The 17787-nt window shown below is 44.3% G+C and overlaps 1 protein-coding gene across 1 annotated transcript in view; it reads left to right on the top strand.

Annotated features, from left to right (window-relative positions):
• PITX3 (paired like homeodomain 3) overlaps positions 1 to 17787 on the top strand; it is a 46553-nt gene that overhangs the window by 2391 nt on the left and 26375 nt on the right. The gene's annotated exons all lie outside the window — the stretch shown is intronic.

The following is a 17787-nucleotide window of genomic DNA, read 5'->3' as shown; positions in this document are numbered from 1 at the left end:
AAATTAGCATATCATTCGCTCCATTGCATCTTTCCTAGCATGTGCAAGATTTGTTTTATTTTTTACCAACAGTGCAAATGGCAGCTATTTACTCTTGACCTCCTTGCCTCTTCTGCGGGTGGGGTGTCAGTGGCTAATTCCGGGAAGGTTGGCAGTTGCTTACATCTGTGTCTTCCTAATTTTATTTTATTTACTTCATGTATATCTCATCTTTCCCTCCGGTGGGGAGTAGCTGATACAATTCTCCTCTCCCCTGTTTTATTCTCACAGCCCCCACCTGAGGTAGACGGGGCACAGTGTGTCCCCAGCCCAACGACACCCAGTGAATTACTGTGACAGAGTGGGGATTTGAGTCGAGGTCTTCCGGACCTGGAGTCCATCCACTGCCTACGCACAACACAGTGGTCCTTCATGGTGACAATAGGGAGGAACCCATAGATGTATTAAAACACTTTAAAGTTGATGCTAAAGCTGCACATAGGAACAATATTTGAAAAATAACTGCTGAGTGCACACAAAGAATATGATGTGTTGATGCAGGGACTTATAGCCGTGCTGGGTACGTGGTACCATCCCACGCAGAGATGAATCACTTATGGCTTCTCGTGGAAGCTGTTCCTTCAGAATCTTGTCCCAAGGAGCTACTGCATCAAATTCTTGCAAGATTCTTTGGAAGGGGACAGTTCACAAAAAATATTAGTATACATTTTTACTGATATGAATTTTGCATATTTTTAAAATAAAATAAGAGATAATAAAGTTTCATCTTGACCCTGGTGATCAAAACCAAGCTTAAACAGACTCTTTGTAACAGAGATCTGCTGTTCCAAAGTACCTGAATTGTCCTCATGACTAACTTTGCATGGTCCAAACTTGCACAAGGAACAAATATGAGAGCTTTTGTACTGTAGATTATGGTTATTCAAGATGTCGACTGTAAGCTCAGGTTCTAGGAAGATACCTACCTCATATACTCCCTCCCCCCTAATAAGCTCCCCTCTTGAAAACAAACAAGCATTCCTCTTGAAACTGGGGATTTTACAATTCAGAGTAAAAGAGAATAAAACTTCCATCACAAAGGTAACGTTAGTCAGAATGAAAATCACAAAAACTGCAAAATTTGTTCTCCATGACGATGGAGTGCACATGGTGGCAAGAGCTCAAAAGACTTTCAGGTGGTGCAGGAAGGAGAAAAAAACAAGGAACCCCCCCCTCCCCCCCGTTGCCTGAAAATTGCCCATTGAACAAAAAGGACTTATGCCACAGTTTTGGGTGGTGTAAAGACTGTGGCTGGGGAATGGGTGTTCCTGGGCTGAAAGCTTGGTGGTAGCTGAAAAATGCTGACTGCACCGATGGGGTCTTGTGCATCAGTCGAGCCACGAGGCAGGAGATTCTTCCAGGTCCAGGTACCGCAGGGCTTTGTGGTACCTGCCCGCTGACGTGGGTGCGCTCGCCACCAGCACATTTGCCCCTTATGCCAGTGGGGTGGGCACCCACATCGGAGCTCGCTTGCGCCACATCCATAACACCACTTGATCCTCCTTGTTTTGGTAATGCTAGTGAAAGCACTTGAATGCTTACAAGGTTGTAGTCCTTTGTTTCAGCTAAATTGGCATTTCATGTGCTGTCTTCAGGCTGCAAGTTTCCCATGTTCTTCTTGGCCCTAGATGAGGTCACAGTGAAGTCAGGCCAATTGGTTAACAGCCCCATCCACACTGGAGGCAGTAGGCCAGGGTGCCAACGTGGCACCACCCTGCCGCCTTCAAAAAGGCTTCCCAGCAGCATGGGGAGGCCTGAACAGTGCAAAAGAAGAGAAGGGCAACGAGGGCAGAGAAGGGCAACGAGGATGATTGAGGGACTGGAGCACCTTCCCTATGAGGAGAGGCTGCAGCGTTTGGGACTCTTTAGTTTGGAGAGGAGGCGGCTGAGGGGGGATATGATCGAAGTCTACAAAATTATGCATGGGGTAGAAAATGTTGACAGAGAGAAATTTTTCTCTCTTTCTCACAATACTAGAACCAGGGGGCATACATTGAAAATGCTGGGGGGAAGAATTAGGACTAATAATAGCGAAACACTTCTTCAATGCTAATGTGTGATTGGTGTTTGAACAGGAATATGCTGCCACAGGAGGTGGTGATGGCCACTAACCTGGATAGCTTTAAAAGGGGCTTGGACAGATTTATGGAGGAGAAGTCGATCTATGGCTACCAATCTTGATCCTCCTTGATCTGAGGTTGCAAATGCCTTAGCAGACCAGGTGCTCGGGAGCAGCAGCAGCAGAAGGCCATTGCTTTCACATCCTGCATGTGAGCTCCCAAAGGCACTGCGAGTAGCAGAGTGCAGGACTAGATGGACTCTGGTCTGATCCAGCAAGCTAGTTCTTATGTTCTTAAAAGCCTCCCCACTGCCCAGAAGCCTCCATAGGCTGCAGTGGACTTATGCCAACCAAAAGGTTGGCTTAAGTCCTAACCGGCATAACGCTGGCAAAGGCTGGGAGGGAGCCAACTAACCCCTGGATACACCCCAGCCCATTCCCACTACATCAGCAGCAAAGGTGCCAGGACCCTGGCATGGCATTCAGTGCTGCGTTTCAGCACAGGGGGGTGGGCGGGGAATGGTGGCTGCGTGCAGGTGTAATCCCCCTTCTGCTGGGAGAGGTGCCTCAGGGAGGGCAAATCTGCACGCTGCTCCCTCAGGCGGATTCGCACCCCACCCCAGTGTGCTCTAACAGAAGCATCATAGTAGTCATCTGTTTCACCAAGTAGCATGGAGTGGTGAATTGCAGTACTGCGCTCAAAAGTTCTGTTCACAATCTGAGTTTGATCCCAACAGTAGCTGATTTCAAGTAGCTAGCTCAAGGTTGACCCAGGCTTCCATCCTTCCAAGGTCAATAAAATGAATAATCAGCTTTCTGGGGTTAAAGAAGAGTTGGACTTATATCCCCCCTTTCTCTCCTGTAAGGAGACTCAAAGGGGCTTACAAACTCCTTTCCCTTCCCCCCTCCCAACAACAAACACCCTGTGAGGTGGGTAGGGCTGAGAGAGCTCAGAAGAACTGTGACTAGCCCAAAGTCACCCAGCTGGCATGTGATGGAGTGCACAAGCTAATCTAGTTCACCAGATAAACCTCCACAGCTCTAGCGGCAGAGTGGGGAATCAAACCCAGTTCCTCCAGATTAGAGTGCTCCTGCTCTTAACCACTGCACCATGCTGCCTCTCAGTGCAGTGTAAATGCCTGGTGCAGGAAATGGTGGGCAGCGTCCGTGATACGTATGGTGTCACCATGGATCAGCTTGCACAACAGATGGCCTGTACCTTTTTAACAGTCTCCCTGTGTTTATTTTTAAAAGAAAACTAGTACCCAGTTTGAGTGGAGGAATCTCACAGATGGAAAAGAACTGTGGGAAATTTTTTGAAAAGAATGGATTCAGCAGACTCCCACTCGCCCCGCGGCTCCATTGAAATCGGCAGCCCCTCGCAGTGTCTTTTCATTGAAATCTCCTGATTTAAATGTCACTCTGTTTAGGATTTCCCTGATTAAGTATTAATGAAAACCAGTTGAGATGGGTGAGTCACTTCTGCGCCCTGCAAAGGCTTATTGGATGGAAATGCTGAGTTCAAAACAGAACCATTTCCTAGCTGGAAGCGGCGGCCCTAAAGGCCATCTAGTCCAACCTCCTGCTCAATGCAGGATCAGCCTCAAGCATCCCTGGCAGGTGCTTATCCAGTCACTGCTGGTGCGTTTCTGCTCATAACGGTATTATGAGTCCTGCTCTAAGTCACAGCCTTTTAAGTCTTTCAAGAGAGGAGTCATCCCCACTCAACTTTTTCTTTTCCACACTAAACATTCCCAAGTCCCTCAGCCTTTGCTCATAGGTCTTGGTGTCTAGTCCCTTCATCACCCTCATTGTTCTTGTCTACACCTGCTCCATTTTGTCCACATCCTTTTCAAAGTGAAGCTTCCAGGACTGCACACTGTACTTCAGCTTTGGCCTGACTGCAGTTACACAGTGGGTCTGTGACATCTTGTGCTTTGGAAATTGTGTTGATACACCCCAAGACTTGCCACTGCATCACACTGGCTGCTCAGTCCAGCCATACCCCAAGACCTCGTTCTTGAACACTCCTACACACGCGAAACAACACCATGAGCTCAACACCATTAGGATCCAGTTGTGACCAACAGACCCACATTAGGCTAACCCACACTTTTGAGAAGCTGTACCTGGTGACAGATGTCTCTGTAATTGCTCATGCCTTTCAGTCTGTCCAGGTCTCTTCCTTTTGCTCAGCCTTTTCCTTCTTGGTTCCCGTTTTACGGCACCCATTCATATTTTTCCATTCATTATCCCATCCTCCTCCTGTTTTGCTCCTGGAATTGCCTTTTGAGTGGCACCCCTTCTCTCCCCTGCACTGCCTGTGCTCTAGTTTGACTTATTTTACTGTATTCATATAAAAATGTATCATTTATAATATGATACAGTAGTCCTATTCTAGACATTTATGCAACTTAGAATTTAAACTATAACACTGAAAACACAGAACACAACAACAATTCATTATCAAACACATTTTAGTTTATTAATTGTTTCCATAATTATTCACATTTAAACAATAAATATATCATTCAGAATATGTTCCATATGCTACCACATACATAAAAAGTAACCATTATTTAATACTTCCAAAATTATCCTCTCTGTTTTTTGTGCTCCCTCTTTGTTTTTCAGGGAAAAAAATCTTGACAGATTGCCAACTAAATTGGACCGATTTATTTTAATTCTGAAAAGTCAAGAACAGTTAAACTCTTAAGACATCACTTTATTCAATAAGGGTATTCCAAATGTTTTTATTTGTTACGATGCATATCAATTGAGACATCTAACTCCTTGTTTCTCCTTCTCCAAGGAAATAGGTTTACTAGTTAGTTGGTTAGATCCTCCCATTCTGAGAAGCATATCGGGCAACAGGTGCTCTCCAGCAGTTCTGGTTTTGGGCGAGTATTTTAGCCTCTTCCCGTGCAATATTCAGTGCCTTCAGGTCTTCCTCGAATGTTCTCCTCCAGGTGTTTTGGATGCAAAAAGAGGAGGGTTGGACGTTGCGTTAGCAACCCGTCCCCGTAAAACCCCCAATTGCTATGGAAACAACAAAAAACTTCAAGCATTTCTGGTAAACCAAGCGGGAGTTCAGCTTCATATAATGTAAGAACATAAGAACTAGCTTGCTGGATCAGACCAGAGTCCATCTAGTCCTGCACTCTGCTACTCGCAGTGGCCCACTAGGTGCCTTTGGGAGCTCACATGCAGGATGTGAAAGCAATGGCCTTCTGCTGCTGCTGCTCCCGAGCACCTGGTCTGCTAAGGCATTTGCAACCTCAGATCAAGGAGGATCAAGATTGGTAGCCATAGATCGACTTCTCCTCCATAAATCTGTCCAAGCCCCTTTTAAAGCTATCCAGGTTAGTGGCCATCACCACCTCCTGTGGCAGCATATTCCAAACACCAATCACATGTTGTGTGAAGAAGTGTTTCCTTTTATTAGTCCTAATTCTTCCCCCCAGCATTTTCAATGAATGCCCCCTGGTTCTAGTATTGTGAGAAAGAGAGAAAAATTTCTCTCTGTCAACATTTTCTACCCCATGCATAATTTTATAGACTTCAATCATATCCCCCCTCAGACGTCTCCTCTCCAAACTAAAGAGTCCCCAACGCTCCAGCCTCTCCTCCATAAGGAAGGTGCTCCAATCCTTCAATCATCCTCGTTGCCCTTCTCTGCACTTTTCTATCTCTTCAATATCGGCTTTTTTGAGAATGTGGTGACCAGAACTGAACACAGTACTCAGGTCGCTTGGTCGCACCATGGCTTTCACTATAAGGGCATGACGAATCGCTTACGATGTTATTATCGAAAACTCCTCCTTTCCTAATTATCCCCAGCATAGAGTTTGCCTTTTTCACAGCTGCCATGCATTGAGTTGACATTCCCATGGAACTATCAACTAAGACGCCCAAATCCCTTTCCTGGTCTGTGACTGATAGCACTGACCCTTGTAGTGTGTATGTGAAGTTTGGATTCTTTGCCCCTATGTGCATCACTTTACATTTTGCTACATTGAACTGCATTTGCCATTTCTTAGCCCAATCACCTAATTTATTAAGGTCCACTTGGAGCTCTTCGCAATTCTTTGTGGTTCTCACCACCCTACCTAATTTGGTATCATCTGCAAACTTGGCCACCATGCTACCCACCCCTACTTCCAGGTCATTTATGAATATGATAGTGTTGGACCCAACCAGCTCTGATGTCTGATACCTGAGGTCAGAGGCAACCTTCTCTGCCAAAAACATTACAAAAATGGTTTACTGGAGATAGAAAAAGATAATTTCAAAGAGAGGAGAGATTTTAGTTGTTATATGATGATATTTAAATTTTGTTAGCTGCTCTGAGCCATGGGTTGGGAAAGAATGGCATATTAAATCCAATAAAATAAATCTGCTTACAACTTTTTATGGCCCTATATTGATGTAAAGGAAAAGGGTGTTATGTCCTGGAATCTCTCCAGTGACCTCCACTGGATACCTTCCAACGTTTCCTTCTGCAAAAGGCTGTGTTTTTAGAGATTCCTTTCTTAATCAGATAATGGTAATGGATGCAAATGCTATGCTTTTAAATATTATACTCGTGTATAAGTTGACCTGCATATAAGTCAAGGCACCTAATTTTACCACCAAAAACTGAGAAAACTTATTGACTCGTGTATACGTCTAGGGTGGGAAATGCAGCAGCTACTGGTAAATTTCAAAAATAAAAATAGATAGCAATAAAAATGTTTTTAAATATTTATTTCAAAGAAAAACAGTCTGGTATCAACAATAACTTTAAAAGTTCTGAAGTGGAATATGTAACTCTCACAGACAGTATCTCTTCAGAGTTTCACAGGGAAGATGCTCAACAAGATCCCCCTTTTAAAAAGTCCCTACAGGTTCTCCTTCAACACGGATAGCTTATCATGACACAGTGAAGATACTGGCGTGGTGATGCCCGGCCGCTTCCCAAAAACAGAGTCTGCAGGTCTTGCAAGCTCCAGCTGGACAGTCCCACCTCGCTTTCCAAAACACTACTGGGTGGGGGCCGAGAAAGGTGCTGGCAGTGGCTGCACCCCAGGACACCCTGTGTGTGTGGAGGATTCCTGCCACCCATTGAAACTCCAGTGGTGTAGATTTCCCCGGGGGTGTGGCTCCCTAGCATTCATGGAGCTTCCTGGCCTGAACAAAAATTCTGTAACATATACATTTAATATTTAATATTCACACCTATTCACTGAATATTCACTGAATGAAGCTACTGGCCACCTGTAGTGCAGTGAAGCAACATGCCAAGGCTTACCTGGGAGCTGCCTTTGTGTCCACATAGCAGGGAGCAGGTACAGAAAAACACCCTCAGCTCCCAGCCTTTTTTCGCTCGCCACCCGTTCCCTCCACCCGCTCGCCACTCATTCACTTGTGTATAAGTCGAGGGGGGGGGGGCTTTTATGTGAGTATATAAGGTAATCAGCTTTGGACGGAAGGAAGGATTCCTGAAGGGACTAAGTCACTTCTGAAACATCAACTTCTAAGTTTTCTTCAAAAGAAGGAAATTAAAGATCAATTAAATAGACCATTATCCGAATTCAAAGATTTTATAAAGAAAAGTTAATCACTGACATATAGGATATTATCAAATCAGGGTCAGACTCTGGAACAGACAATGAAAAACAATTAGGAAATAGAACTAAATACTAAATTTAATGACTAGGATTTAAGTCAAATATTCCAACATTTCCCTACCCAAATCAATGATTTCAGGAAGCTTACATGCTTGGTATAGGTTAAGGATATCTCGAAATTTGAAATTGTTCACTCCAGCTAAGACAGCCCATATAAAGAAAATAGATAACAGAGATTGCTGGAGAGGCTGTGGTGAAGTGGGAATTTTTATTCAGATGGTGGTAAAATCCAGATATAGCAAACTTTTGGAGACTGCAAAAATAACTCAGGAAACAATAAATCCTACTATTAAACAAGTCTTACTCAATTTATTTATCAATGAAAATATCTACAGTAAACAAAAACACTTATTGACATTTTATTAGTTGCAGCTGGAATGCTTATTGCCCATGTGGGGGAAATGCCAAGGGCATAGGAAATTGGTGGCATGATAAAATGAGATGATTCCCCTCACCACTTGGAAGCCACTACCTCAGGGAAGGGGCCAGACAGTGCCCCCCCCCCTCCAGTGAACATGAAGCTGACACAAATGGGAGGATAGTGACCTTAACAATGAAGATGACTTGGATGAGGCAAAAGCAGAAAGAAAGCCAAAAAAGGCGTGATAGTTGTCAAACTTAACAGAGGAACAGAATGAACAACAGATTTTGAATAGTTAAAAAGGAAGGCCAAAAATGGTAGTAGTCCATCTTAGAAACACTAAAGGAATACTTGTAGACAGCAGAAACAATGGATGGATGTTTTTTAAATACTGGAGTAGTTAGGAATGATGTCCTTGCAATGAAAGACATATGACAACCACATTTATACCCTGTTTCCCCGAATATAAGACATCCCCAAAAAATAAGACATAGTAGAGGTTTTGCTAAAGTGCAAAATAGAAGGCATCCCCCGAAAGTAAGACATAGCAAAGTTTTTGTTTGGCAGCATGCCCGACGAACAGAACACAGAAAAATAAGACATCCCCTGAAAATAAGACATAGCACATCTTTGGGAGCAAAATTTAATATAAGACACTGTCTTATATTCGGGGAAACACGGTAGTAGCAGAATAAATCACAAGTCCACTGACACCATAGAAACCCACTAGCAGAATTCATTCCAGCATAAACCTTTGTGAACAACAGCTGCCTTTCCCAGATTGTAGAACATTTCTAGTAAAGGGAGAAAGAACTGCCTCATGCTGGCCACGATGAAGGTGGAAAAGTATCAATGCTGTCTTTGAGAGGTTTACGAAACAATGAGTAGGTAAATAAAAAGACTTGAAATAAAGAGAAAAATACAAAAGAATGAATAAGAGAACAAAAGAGAAAACACTGTAGGGAACATTAGTTGACAGGGGGAACTAAGGAGAAAAACCAAGACTCGGATAACTAGAAAGGAAGAAGAGAAAAAGCATAACTATAACAAGCAGCAACATTTGGGGATGTCATGGCTCAGTAGTAGAACCTCCACTGAGCATGCAGATGATCTCAGCTATCTCGTTAAAAGGATCAAGTAGGAGATGTTGTTTGAACCCTCACTTGTTGTTTGAGACCCTCACTTGAGACACTGAAAAGCTGCTGCCAGTCTGAAGGGACACTACTAATAATTTAAAAAATCATTTAAAAACAGAACAGTCCTCAACTCTCTCCCCTTCTAAAAAGATGCCTGCTAATCAACCCCCCTCAAAAGCCTGGGCAAATAGGAAGGATTTGAAGCCTCCCCCTAAAGATCTCAAACAGGTCCCCCTCCAGGGATTCCATTGCACAAGAATCGGAGCCATGATGAGAAGGCCCAGGCCCCGGTCAGTGCCAAATGGGGCCACCCAGAGTGATGGTAGAGCCCACCGTGGGCTGCCTGAAGGCTGCAGTTGGTGATATAAAGAACCATATACTGATTGGGATCAGATTTGATTTAAATTATGATTTAAATCACTAGTCAGTAAAATTAGATTTAAATCATTGTTTTCTTGATAAAGACTCGTTCTTGCTGGTATAACCTTAATATTAACAATCAGGTAAAGGTTTTATTTTTAGAATAATAACTTTTCAGATTAGTTCTACAGTTATATAAAAAAATTACTGTTTTGGTTATACTACTTGAAATAGATTATGACATAATTATGAAATTATTTAATAATTATGAGAGTATTAAAAGGTAAACTATTGATTATTACAAGGTAAACTTATTACAAGGGATTATTACAAGGTAAACTATTGATGGGAACTTAGGACTTAAAAGGTAAGGGGTTGATTCTGTGTTCACAGATTTGCAAAGGAACAATGGAATTAAAAACCCAATCCAGGGGGGTGTCCAAAACTACCCGGTGGAAAAAGCTTTTTTTAAATAAAAAAAATTTCAACAGAAAAAAGCCAAAAACAAGTTGACTTCTGGATGCGGTGAGGGCCCCGTGCTTGCGAATTTGCCCTTCTTGCAGAGGCGTAGCTAGGGAAAATGGAGCCCGGGGCAAAATCTGAGTTTTGCGCCCCTCCAACGACCAAAGGCCAACCTCCCCCACTACGACCAAAAAACAATTTTTGCACCAAAAAACAATTTTTTGCACTAGGGAGCCCAGAGTCTCCCTTTAAGGTGGATTTAAAAGGAGCATCTGAGCTCTCTAGCATAAACAACATTGAAAATGAAGCTGGGTTTTTTTTTGGGGGGGGGGGGAATTCACCCTAAAACAGCATCACTTTTAATGTTTAAACTTGGGGTCCCTGATTCTCCTTTTAAATCCCCCTTAAAGGGAGAATCCACCCTGAAACAGCATCACTTTCAATGTTATTTAGACTAGAGAGTCCAGATTCTCCTAGGCCCTTTCCGCACAAGCCAAAAACAGCGCCCTAGGGACGACAAAAACGCTGTCCCTATGGAGCTGTTCGCATGAGGGGCACTGCTGCATTACTGTTTCCCAACCTCGCTCCCCAAGTGAGGTTTTCCAGAAACCATGTGAACAGCAACGGCTGGAAGGCGCCACCCCCCCTTTCCCGAATGCTTTACCTTCCCTCCAACCTTCCGGCGCATCGTCCAGGCCTGGGGACATGCCCCCCCTGCCCTGCGACTCCAGAGCTGTCGTGCAGGGCAGGGAGACGTGTCCCCTGGCCTGGGTAACGTGCCAGAAGGTTGGAGGGAAGGTAAGGCGTTCAGGCGATGGCACAGCGCTGCGCTGTCTTCCCCGCCCCTACTGGGACCATTCGTGCGAACGGTCCCAGGAGAGTGTGTCGGCGTTGTATACGCTGACGCATCCCTGAGTGTGGCCATGCGGAAACGGCCCTAGAGAACCCAGATTCTCCTTTTAAATCCACCTTAAAGGGAGAATCTGGGCTCCCTAGTTTAAACAACATTGAAAGTGATGCTGTTTCAGGGAGGATTCCCCCCCACCCCACCCCCCAAACAGCATCACTTTCAATATTGTATAGACAAAGGAGCCCAGATTCTCCCTTTAAATCCACTCAGAAAAGCAGGGGAGGGGGTTAAAGGGAGAATCTGGGGAAAATTTGAGGGTGCCTGTCAGGGGAGCAATGTTTAAGTTAGCAGTACCACAATTTCAGGTTACCTTCAAGAGACTCGCCTGATGATACCTCCCAGGTTTGGTGAAGTTTGGTTAAGGGGGTCCGAAGTTTGGTTCCGGGGGTCCAGAGCCCCATCTACTATTAGCTCCCATTAGAAACAATGGGGGATGGGGGCACCTTCTTTGGGGGTCCATAACTGTGGACCTCCTGAACTAAACTTTACCAGACTTGGCTGGTATCATCAGGAGTGTCACCTGACGATATCCTGAAATTTTGTTGCCGCTATCCTAACAACTGTTCCCTCTGCCGGCCGACAAAATAAAAACACTAAAAATATCAAAAAATAAAATCCCCCACAGGTGCGCGCCCGGTGCAACGCGCACCCCCCTGCCCCATGGTAGCTATGCCTCTGTCTCTTTGGGGCATTTACCCTGGAAGAGGAGTAAAAATGCTGGCAAGTGGATGCTGGGATGCTCTGGGATGCCCAAATTTTATAAAATAAACATACAGAGTTGACAAAAAGACCTTAATCCCATTGTTCATTTGCAAATCTATGTACAAAAAAATCAACCCTTACCTCTTAAGTGCTGAGTTTCAAGAAGTTCAATGAATAAAACATTGTTGGGAATGGAATAGATCTGTACAACGAGCAAAGTGTGAGGAGGTGAAGCATTTTGAGCAGAATACTCCACAATTTTGGGATCTTTATGTGTATAGCCTAAGCCTAAGGTTTATCATATTCTCTCCCTAGAGGAGAAAAATCTATATTAGTGGCCGGCTGTAAAAGAGACCCAATTTGGGAATATTTTAATTAAGTTCCTCTACATATGGATAAGAAGGAAAAAAAGAGTTTGGATTTATACCTCACCTTTCTCTCCTGCAAGGAGACTCAAAGGGGCTTACAAAAGCCTTTCCCTTCCTCTCCCCACAACAAACACCTTGTGAGGTAGGTGGGGCTGAGAGTTCTGAAGAACTGTGACTAGCCCAAGATCACCCAGCAGGAATGCCCGAGTGGGGAAACAAATCTGGTTCACCAGATTAGAGTTCACTGCTCATGTTTTCCAGATTAGCCCACCTGCTCTTAACCACTACACCACACTGGAGCACAGGCAAGCATGTGTGCAAAAGGCAAACACTGTAAGAAAGTAACGCAGGGCCTGGTGGTCTGGATGAAACTGGAGATTGTTCACCTCAAAATAATTTTATAATTATCTGTCTATGTATTTCTAATAGTATAACCAAATCAGTAATTTTTTATGTAATTAAAAACCTAATATGAAAGGTTATTCTAAAAGTGAAACCTTTATCTGGTTGTAAATATTAAAATTATACCAGTATAAGTATTTTTTTTGTAGAAAACCATGATTTAAATGGTTTTCCTGACCAGTGGTTTTAAGAATTGCAGCCCGATTTTAAATCCGACTATCTCTACGCTTGTCTAGTTTAGTAGAATATGATATGTGAAAAATGACGATGGGCCGATTTGCACACTTGGGGTTGATATGAAAACTTGTTTCCAGAAAGAAAGGTGCATGGCTACTAGGAAAGATTTTCCATTCACCTGTGGATGATTCTTGGGGTATTCACACACATGCCTGAAAGCTGGTGTGTGCTGAATTCAGTATTCAACTCAGCCTCCAGTTCCCTAGGTGACAAGCCACTGAGAGCTGGGGGAGCAGGCAGTGAGGAAGTCAGTTTACCTTTGGTGCTCTCCAATGATCGAAGGAATCTGCTTTTTCTCTCGCAGTCCATTATCCTGCTTTATCCTCTGGGTTTCCATGTTTTACAATGAACACAAAGGAATAACATCAGATACTTGAAACATAGGAAGATGTTAAAATCAAAATATTAAATATCAACAATATAGTCTGAAGCCAACCAACATGTGCTAAAGGGTACCCCAAGTTTGAGAAACCAACTCAGCCACTGAGAATTTAACTATTCCATAAAAACCTGTGCTTCATGCTTTAGGAGGTTAATGCCAAAACTGTGGCATAACCATAAAGCCAATGATGTCTATTCCCATGGCCGGTTGTTTGAAATGATGCCATACGGGAAGAGACAGTCTCTTCGGCAGGCAGCTCATGGACTACACCTATGCACAAGCTTTTCTAGCCCTGCAATAGCTTTCATAAGCTTGGCTTTTCAGAGATCCCAGCCATCAGGGTGCCCTGGCACCAAGAAAGGTCATTGTGACATCTATTATTGCCAGCAATGGCTTTATTGAAGCTGTTCTCAGTGGAGTTACAAAGGGCTGTATTCAGCTAGTTTCTCCACTGGTGAAAAAAGAAGGAAGGGTCCTCTTTAAGATCACGGGACCTGTGTAGGCAAAAGCTGCATGTAGCAGCTCTTGTAAAAAGAGGAGAATTGATTGATTGAGGAAATAACTGACTGGATCAAACCAGAGGCGTTGCTGGGCCATACTGTGCCCAGTGCGCACTCTGCGACCTCTTACACACACTTTCGTACCTTCGGTCCGGCCTGAAAGTGCAGAGTTGGGGGCTTTCGCAAAAGGTCTCCCTGGGAAGTGTAGTTCCAACCAGACCGTTTTCAGTCTCAAGTGAACAGGCCGGTTTTCCAGCTTCCGCTTTCAGGCTGAACTAAGGTGGAAGAAAATGATGATGATGAAACTTTTCGAAGGGGAGGCAATTTTCCACCCCTCCAGGCGTGTGCCTGGTGCAGTGTGCACCCGCCACCCTCTGGTAGCTCTGCCTCTGATCAAACACAAAGCTGAAATCCGTTTTCTCAATGTTCAAAGCAGATCCTATACCTGCAATACTAACGATTGCTCATGGTGAGCATGCCACTTTATAGAAGAATGAGAGATGTGAAAGGGGAAAGGACCTTTCCAGATCTAATATAGTGCAGGCTCTCTGTCAGATATTTCAAATGTCAGACTTGTCCCACGTAGGATATGCGTAGAAGGTGTATAGCGACTGCAGAACCACGTGATGAATGTGAGTTGGGAAGCCGCTGCAGGTAAATCTGGTGCGATAATCACGCAGCAGATTGCTTTTTTTGTGCCCATATTCACATTTTTTACTGCTGGTAGCGTGGCAATTTTATTTAGAAGGGAAAGTTTTGTGGATGATTAAAGGATTCCACGGGGCTTGAAGCATCTCAGTGCATTCTTGCTATCAAAAAAAGACAATGAATAAAATAGTGGTCCATTCTAGAGGATGATAATCCCAAAAAGTCAGATTGTGTTGCAGAATCTGGCTACCATTTAAAAAATAAATGAACTGACATTGCTTTTCCCAAGGAAGCCCATAAGCAATGTAGAAAATGTTTCCCAAACAGCGTCGTTAGGAGAAAACCTTCAAATTCCTCTTTACCCAGTTTCTCCTTGGAATCCAGCAGTCAATTTCTTTCCCTCTTTTCGGGTATTTTGAGCAATTCTATTTTGCTGCAAGGGAAATATGAAGAGAAGGAAGCAGAGAATAAGAGGAATGAGTGGCTATATCTAAACAGTGAATTTTTTTTTGGGGGGGGGGATTCTAATAATAATGCTATTTCCAAATCAGTTTGATCCCTGTGGCTGTAGATATCACATGCCACAGGACAGAATACAGTATTTAGGGTGAACTAGACTGCCTGTCAGCCCTCTTATTAGCATAGATTTTATATCTATAGTGTCTCTCATTTTAAGGTTTTAACTTTGCAATGTGCTCACTTGCAAATGGGTTCCACTTATATCAGTGGGACTTATTCCTGAATGACTATGGATAGAATCATTTTCAGCCGGACCCATTCCCTGCATGGTAGGATCGTGCTGCATGCTTTTTAGTCAAGCAGAATGTGAAGAATTGTGAGCTAAAATCATACCCTTTTGCTAGAATGAGCAGAAAGGGGTACATTATGTCCCCCTGTTACAAGTTGCTGGGCTGCCACCTTTAGCAGGTAAAAGGAAGGACTTTAAATCTGGGCAGTATACAGTCAAGCCCTGAAAAAGGAAACTGTGCTTGGCAGATGCAGTCATATGCAGAGAGCTGTCAAAGAGGGGAAATTATCATCTACAAACATTTGAAAGATATTCCATCTGCTGCTTCCTGGAGAAGGGTGCTTAAGAAATCCTGAGGCAGCAAAGTGGAACACATCTACACCAAGACTTAATCCAAGGAATGAATGCACTGTGTGCTTCTGCATAATTCCAGCAGTGCCGCAGAAGCAATAGGCGCAGATAGACTTTATGCCCTTGGGCATGAAGCGCTGCATGGAAAGGCATTGGCTAGACAAACATGGCCCCGAAGTCCCAGAGGGTGCTTGGGTCAGCTGGTGGTGGCTGGCTTCATGCCCTCCCATTCTTAATGAGAAAGCCGTAAAACATGCAGCTGCCTTAAGGGAGAAAATGGGAGGGCTGGGAATGTTCAATTTAATAACCTGGACACCAGTAATTGTTAATGGTGACCATGCTGCCCCTCCCCCACACCCCGGAGCAAGCCACGCATCTTTGCGGTTGTTGAGAACTTGAGTACGGGTGGTTAGGATTTTAGGTAGCTCTTCCGCCTCCCTCCCTTGCCATGGCTTCCGACATACAGAAGAAGAGAGTCAAATCCAGACTTCTGGGGCCCTTCAGTGGCACACAATTAACAGGAATGCATTGAACTTGGAGGGATTGGCTGACAAGGCGTAAAGGCCTTGTTTGGATACATACCTGAGGTCTGTGCACCGCATTCCTGTGTCGTACATATATAAATAAAGTTCTTTGTGATAGGTTAAGTTACTTGTTACAATCCTATTTGCCACCACAGTTCCTCCCAGGGCAGCCTCCTATTGGGGCTCTCCCTTCAAGCTGACAATTTGGCTGCAGAATGGGCCTGCTGTTTCTCAGTGACAACTTGTGTTTCCTTCCTGGGGCAGGGGAACATCATTCCTGAAGTCCACGGGGCCTTGATATCTCCAGCCCTGCCTCTGCTTCCTTAGACATTGATCAATCCAGGCACCTTCACCCATCTTAGGGTTACAGTGCATTAAAAGGGAGAAGAGTCACAATGCTGAGGCCCGCCTCCTTGCCTAGGAACCTCTCTGAGACAACTCCTCTCCCTCTCTTTGGCTGCTGGGCACAGGGCTGTGTCCTGCACCATCGAGGGAGGGGGGCTGTTTCCAGCTAGACCACCACCCAATTCCAGAGGAACCCCCTCTCCACAAAGGTGCAAAGAACTGCACTCCTTTTGTAAGAAACATGAGCTATTTTCTTAAATGGTCATTTTGCTGTTGATTTCATGAGGCTAGTTGTGGAAATGAGAAACATTGAAGAAAGTGAGAACAAAACTGAAGAAGAAACAAATATATGGTGGACAATGGAGAAGCATACTATTGGATTCACAGAGACACTGGCCGTTAATGCGCTTGTGGTCTCCTTCACATTGAGCACACATTGGGTTGGGTTCCCCTCTTCAGAACTCACCGCATTCTCAGGCGGTTTCCGAAACCTGTTAAAGTGTGACTTTCTCTCTCCCTTCACAGGGAAAGTGAAGGAGATCACTGTGTGTTAAGATCTTTTCAAGTTCCCCAACTTATACAACAGCAGTTTTTCCCATGCTTTGGGCTAGCATTCCAGAATGTTTAGAAGGGCTTCTTTTAATGCCTGAGGTCTAATGCTGGAGCAACAGACCATGAAAAGTAGATTAGGCCAAAGGCAGCAACCCCCACCCCCCTCAAAAAAGGCAGCAGGCAACTTGTCCAAATGGAGATTGCATGGAAACAACAAGGCATGCAAAATGGTGTCCAGCTGGGGACATTTTGCAGGGGGAGGAGCCCTGTGCAAACAAGAAACCCACAGGAAACCTCCACTGCAAAGCAAATAGCCGCAGGGTCAGCAGTGCAGATGCATGAACAGCCACAGCCTGTCTCTCTCGTCCCTCTGCCTCGCCAATCCACAATTCTGCTTAGAATTAAGAACTCATTCTCAGACCAAATAGTAGTAGATCACCAGAATCAATTTTAGGTTCCTTATTTCTGAGGACAGGGATCCCTTTCTGAACCTTTGGAATTTTGACATAAGATGATGGGTTCAACCACAAAATTTCAAGGGATGAGGTTGTAAATAACCTTAATATTAATGTGTTGTCGAAGGCTTTCACGGCCGGAATCACTGGGGCGCTGTGTGGTTTCCGGGCTGTCTGGCCGTGTTCTAGCAGCATTCTCTCCTGACGTTTCGCCTAGCTCGCCATGCCACAGATGCCAGCCACAGACGCAGGCGAAACGTCAGGAGAGAATGCTGCTAGAACACGGCCAGACAGCCCGGAAACCACACAGCACCCAACCTTAATATTAACTTTTTAACATATTCAGCAGAACCTCCATTTAATTTTTCCCCCCGCTTAGCTGTCCTGCCCCTGGACTATTCAATTAGACTTAATGTTTACACAGTTTCCTTTATTGAAAACAGCATCAGGATTGAACATTCAAACTTCCACTGACAGAACTAAGGATTAAGTTCCTAAACAGCTTCCATTGTACCCTCATTCCATTCCCCCCTCCCCTTCTATGTCGTTTGACACCACCTTTCATCACAAGTTCCCA

This window comes from Sphaerodactylus townsendi, linkage group LG08 (genome assembly GCF_021028975.2).
Source record: "Sphaerodactylus townsendi isolate TG3544 linkage group LG08, MPM_Stown_v2.3, whole genome shotgun sequence".
Lineage (NCBI taxonomy): Eukaryota > Metazoa > Chordata > Lepidosauria > Squamata > Sphaerodactylidae > Sphaerodactylus > Sphaerodactylus townsendi.
Note: the sequence above shows the minus strand (reverse complement) of the source record. Positions and strands in the feature narration are given on the sequence as shown.